The following is a 5,166-nucleotide window of genomic DNA, read 5'->3' on the forward strand; positions in this document are numbered from 1 at the left end:
CAACGAAAATTTAGATTTTAATATTCAAATACGGATTCTATAAATTCACAAAATTTTAGCAGCTGGATCCGGATCGGGATCCGATTGGGGGCAAAATATCAATCAAAAGCTGTCAAAACAGAAATCACAACTGTTGCAAAATTAGATATTATTAAGAAAGTCTTTTTTTATGAAATGTATTCAAGTTATAGCATAAAAATTAAGCCAAAAAATATAAAAATGGAGAATTATTTATTTGTTCCAAAAATATGTAAACCTATGAAAAGTTCATGGGCCTGGATCATCCGTTTAAAAAGGAAATGGATCCTACACTTATAGGATAATTCTTTGACAGTGAGTGTCATAAAACTGTTAACCAAGAAAAAGACGTCTAATCACCCTTACAAGTATTGGATGTCGTTATAAATATAAAGCCGATAGTTTGGCAAGTATAAGCTCTAAAATCAAATTAGTGAAATTGCTTTGTTTACGCTACACTGCTCAATTGCCGTGTTTCATTCGTTTCATGTTCATTAAACTTTATAAAATCAAAATGGTCGTCTTATCAATGCACGTCTCACTATACGATATTTTGTTTAGACTAGAAATGATAATTTTTTAAAGCTTATATATTCCTCAGTTATCCTGGATATTTTCTAACATAAAAGATCCGCTAAGTTAATTTTTATCCAAAATCTCATTTTTTTCGTTTAAATATATTTAAGTTATTAATGAAGAAAAAATAAAACGCATCGTTCCAAAACTTTAAATTTGAATGAAATATAATACGGGCGAGATGACAAGTTTTTAAAACTTGAGATTTTATCATATTACATTTTACAGTGGTGCCTATAAAACTGTGAACTAGTAAAGGCGTGTGTGTCTTATTTTGTTATACAAAAATAGTGTTACCAGTAGCTTGATAATCAGCTGATAAGTGAAGATGGTCTTTGTACGCTGAACAGTTGCTGTGTTTCATGTTTGTTGAACTATTTTGATCAAATCTTTAGTTTTACAGTCATCTTTCCATTCCACAATCTTATCAGTTTTCAAATAGAAAAATAAGAGTATCTATTTCAAGGGCGTATACAGAAATAAATTGAGAGGGGGCGAAATTTGCGCGAAGGGCGAAAAAAATCTCCCCCTAGGAGCTCCTATAGAGGGGGGGGGGCAAAATTTGAACTGTAAATTCAAAACATTTGGCTTCATGGATATCAGGCATAAGTATAAGATAAACTTCCCAGCAAGAAAACCTACTCCGCTTTTCTTTTGTCCTCAAGTGGAGGACTCCTTTTTTCCACCGAAAATAGAGAATCCTCCTCATTTCCTCCAAAAACGGAATTCCTGGGAAATTCCTTTTGATTAGAGCATTGCAGTTACTCATTAAGTGGAGTGCTCCTTTCTTCCACCAAAAACGGATGGTTCTCCTCATTTCCCCGATCCTTCTATGGAGAGCTAATCACTAAAGTCAAATTACCTTGCAAGTAGTACTTTATTTCTCCTAAAAACAAAACTAGCAGAAAAATACGTTGTTTCTAAAAAATCGACATTTTTTATACAGTTATGTTAGACAATTAGTATTTATAAACTATAAGTATAATATAATTTTTAAAATGAAAAACTCTATTTAAACTTAAATTCTATGAGATGAAAAAAGGACAAAGGTCCAGAAAATAATTATGACTTGTAAAAGTTTCTGTTGTAAAAAAAAGTAGGAGAACAATTGTAATCTATATGGCGGGCTAAACGACTGAATCAAATGGGCTGAATTTTAGTGAGGAAACTCATGGTTACCATGAAATAAGCTAAATAAATTTAATTTTTTTTGTTTTAATTCGATTTTCAAAATTCCACGGGCAACGCCGGGCACTTTATGCTAGTTTTTTATAAAAGAAAGATTACAAAACGGCGGTGCAATAAATAAAGTAAATTAAATCCAAATTTTAAAAAAATGGTCTTTTATTCCCTTAAAACTCAAGCCTTCGTGGCATGGCATTTAAAAATAATTGTGTTACTTTGCCATCCCTAATAGCGCCCATACGATTCGGATAAATAGATTTTTCATTCGGACTTGTGTCATGGTGGCTCTGTAACAGTCTTCTTAGTGCACTGATTGAACGGCAAACTTATTGTTTTATGTTCTTCACTCTTAATTGAAAAGTGAGAAAGCTCGTTATAGGTCTTGAGGGGCACTTACCCATTGCCCCCCCCCCCCGTATACACCCTTGAATTATATTTCCATTATTATACTTTGATCAACAGTTTAAGATATATTTATGAAGATTTGACGTAAAAGAAAAAGGAAAGGACTCTATCTTTCATTAAATGTGTGAATCATTTAAATTATACATATATATACACTGAATTCATCATTAAAACTTTGTTTTATTTCAAAATTTAAACAAAATTACTTTTACTAAAAGTATAACAAACTGTGCAGTTGTTGTTGTTTAAAGTATTGAAGAAATTATTTCCACGTTATGGTAAAGGATTTTCCGAATATTCAAGCTGTTTGCGGATTTTTCAGTTTGCGTGTTGAAAAGTTTTCCTTCAGAGATTTGATTTGTTGATTGGAAATGGTAGTTTTTAAGGCTGAATAACATCGAATAGGTTTTATTTCAAGATTGGTACAAGCTACTCATGTATCGTTAAACTTCACTAAAATAGATTTTTGGCGATTTCCCCACCCAGAATCATTGCTTGAGGAAGTAACTAAAAATAATAAAATGAAAGTGTTTGTTTAAATTAGTATTGATTAGATATTTGTAAAGCTTACCCCAAGAAGTCCTCCTAAGTCAAAATAGTCTTCTCCTGATATTCCTTTCTTCCCCTTAACTGTAGGATGCATCTTGGTAGTCTTATCAGTTCCTTTAGGTTCATCAACTTAAACAATTTACAATTAAAAACATACATATAGCATAGAAAGAAGAATAGAAAAAAGACGACCGATGGACATAAATATAGCAACTGTTCAGCGTAAAAAGACTTATTTCACTTAATAAGTTGAATATCAACCTACAGGTAAAGCTATTCCTATCAACAGCAACATCAAGTATACAAAAATAAGATTTCTTAAATGTTATCTTTTCACTATATGACACATATTGTTGCACAGCAAAGAGACTAATTACATGCCTCAAACTTTACTTTTCTAATCGCAATATTTTTGCAATTTAACAACTTTGCCATTTGAAAACTTTGACATGTGAAAACTTTGCCATTTGACAACTTTGCCATGAGACAACTTTGCCAATTGACAATTTTGCCATTTGAAAATTTTGCGATTTAACAACTTTGCCATTTGACAACTTGCAATTTGACAACATTGCTATGTGACAACTTTGCCATTTGACAACTTTGCAATTTGACAACTTTGCCATGCGACAACTTTGACATTTGAAAACTTTGACATTTTACAACTTTGCCATTTGACAACTTAGCAATTTGACAACTTTGCCATACGACAACTTTGCCATTTGAAAACTTTGACATTTTACAACTTTGCCATTTGACAATTTTGCTATGTGGTAACTTTGCTCTTTGACAACTTTCAATTTGACAATTTAGCAATTTGACAACTTTGCCATTTGAAAACTTTGACATGTGAAAACTTTGACGTGTGAAAACTTTGCCATGAGACAACTTTGCCATTTGAAAACTTTGCCATTTGACAACTTTGACATGTGAAAACTTCGCCATTTGACAACTTTGCCATTTGACAACTTTGACATGTGACAACTTTGCAATTTGACAATTTTGCCATTTGACAATTTTGCCATGTGACAACTTTGCTATGTGACAATTTTGCTATGAGACAACTGTGTACTGATGGGCATGGTTTTGAGGTTCGTTTTAAGGTCCGTTCTGAGTTCGGTTTAGAGGTCCATTTTGAGGCCCGTTTTAGATTCGTTTTGAGGTTCGTTTTAAGGTCCGTTTTGAGGTACGTTTTGAGGTCCGTTTTGGGACATTCAGGGGTTTTTGAAGTTTAGATAACTCCACTAAGAAGATGCAAGTTATTTTACAAATTGAAAAACTGTATTCTCGGAAAACGGGAAAACGATTTTACTAATAATTATGAAAAATCGTGAAGAAATGTGATATGAATTTAAATTATATCTTTATAAAAAATTTACCTGTTGTAATTAAATATTTTCTTGGAGCAGAAAACCCAGATTCTACCAGAAGAACCAGGAAACAAAATGCTATTGCAAACCTTAAAAGGATTTTTTACGTGTTTAATAAGTACACAAAATACTGAAACATTTGAAAATAAGAACGAAACTAAAAAGCATACAAATATACCCGAGGGAAAAAAGTTTTGTACATTTGAGTGTTTAATTCAATGTAAAGTAAAAAAAAGAAATAAAAACTTTAATTTTGTTTAAGTTGTGAATATTTTAAAATTCGTAAGACTGGGGTTTCAGAAAAATTGATGTTTTATTTTCACTTTCAAATTTTTAATAAAAACATTGCGTAAATATTACCTCATAGTTGAACACCTAACAGCTATTACAATAACTAAAGATTAAGTGAAAAATACAAACTTATAAAGAAAAGATATTAATACATAGTCAGGATGGTTCAAAAGACTTCAGTGTTTTCCTTTTATGGTAATTACTAGTTTTGATCTTGAAGGTAATTTGAGTTGCCGAATAAGATTTAGCAGAAAATTTATCAAATTTAAATGCACCCCTAAATTGTAGCGTAATTAAAACAGTTAATAAAAAGATGAAAACAAATAATTACCAATCAATCTAAAAAATAAACATCTTCTTGAATTTCATCGCAACATCGTACACTGTTAGAAAAACTTCTTCTGTCCCGTGCAATATATACAATTTGTCACGTTACACTGCAATATATTGCATGGTTCAACAATTATATTAGTTGCGACGTTTATCTCGGAAATTGTTCTCCCAGCCTATATAAGTGTTGTCCCGTGCAAAATAATTGATTTCCCGTGTAATATATCTGCTTTCACGGAACTTGCAAACTTTCTCCAGCTAATATAAGTTACGCGACACAAAATTATTATTACGTCTCAGTAGCGATTTCTCCCGTGAATTAAATGATTTTGTGCGTATTCTAATCCGTACACTTTAATCTTTCATATATGCTTGCGCACCAATTATTTCTTCTGTGACGATAATTATATTTAGTTCCATAACAAATATACTTGATTTAAAA

This window comes from Eurytemora carolleeae, unplaced genomic scaffold, assembly GCF_000591075.1.
Source record: "Eurytemora carolleeae unplaced genomic scaffold, Eaff_2.0 scaffold255, whole genome shotgun sequence".
NCBI lineage: Eukaryota > Metazoa > Arthropoda > Copepoda > Calanoida > Temoridae > Eurytemora > Eurytemora carolleeae.